General features: G+C 41.8%; 1 protein-coding gene across 1 annotated transcript in view; it reads left to right on the top strand.

Annotated features, from left to right (window-relative positions):
* Window positions 1-1,112, top strand: part of STARD9 (StAR related lipid transfer domain containing 9) — a 119,158-nt gene that overhangs the window by 47,801 nt on the left and 70,245 nt on the right. The gene's annotated exons all lie outside the window — the stretch shown is intronic.

Here is a 1,112-nt window from a genome sequence, read left to right as displayed (position 1 = left end):
CTGTCTTGTTTTTTAAATTCTTATTTATTATTATTATTTTAAAGTTTGCTATAGGGCGTGTGAGCTCACCAGAGAGAGAGAGAGAAAGTAAGTGAGAAAGCAGGTTGCCATGTCCTGGACTTAAATCGTGGTCAGCCACATGGGAGTCTAGCACCTTAATCACTACACCACCTTTTGACTTCTGTTTTTGTTTCTTACAAAATTCAAGCGAGAGCATCTAGTTGAGTCTCAGCTTGGTGCTGTGGAGTGAGTATCTGGCCTGTTTGGCTTCTGTGGTAGAGGACTGGACTCTGCTTCCCACTAAGACTGGCCCAGCCAGAGATGCCCCTAGATAGGAAGAATATTTGTATCCTGGGCAACAACCATGTAAAGGGTGAATGTCCACCATGCCAGCTAGGGAGCACATTGTGTGGCTGCTGCTGAAGACTGGTTGATCCGGGAAGCTGTGCCTCCCCTCATAAGCCTGGCTGTTGCGTCTGCCTAACAGAATTCAAGAGGACTTCCAAGCAGTGTACAAAGTATAGATGTTTTCTCGTACTGACCTCCAGCTGTTTCCAGTTACTAAAACTGACTACCCCGGAGGTAAGTTAGCAGCAGTACCAAAGAAGGAGGCAATAGAAAATAAACTATAGAAAACTATAGAGAGAATTCCTCACTGTGTGCAGGTAACTGATCTTCAGAACTGTATCTTAAGACTGAATTTGTAGGTTAATGGTTAGTATTTCACTGCAACTTAATCAAATGAACCATACTGAACATTTACTTGTTGCGGAAAGGAAAAATGATAATTTTGTTTACATATCTCTACCCTTCACCTAGATTCTTTGCCTTAAGGCTAGAGACCACATTGATTTTATAGCTTCAGTATCGTGTATTATGCTCAGAACACAGAAGGCACCTTTAAAAATAATAGAATATTTTTAAAAGTTTTTTTTAAATTGTACTTGCCTGTGGGACAGAGTCACAGACAGAGGGAGAAAGCACCCTCCAATGGGGTGTGGTCATGCAGCAATTCCTTTTCCATTTTTCTCTGTCCTTTTGGGATTTGGAGCACATGAGTGTAGGCACACACACACACACACACACACACACACACACATATATATACACAC

This window comes from Tupaia chinensis, unplaced genomic scaffold (assembly GCF_000334495.1).
Source record: "Tupaia chinensis unplaced genomic scaffold, TupChi_1.0 Scaffold000605_1, whole genome shotgun sequence".
NCBI classification, from domain to species: Eukaryota; Metazoa; Chordata; class Mammalia; order Scandentia; family Tupaiidae; genus Tupaia; species Tupaia belangeri.
The sequence above is the reverse complement of the archived record's forward strand: the minus strand, read 5'-3'. Positions and strand labels throughout refer to the sequence as shown.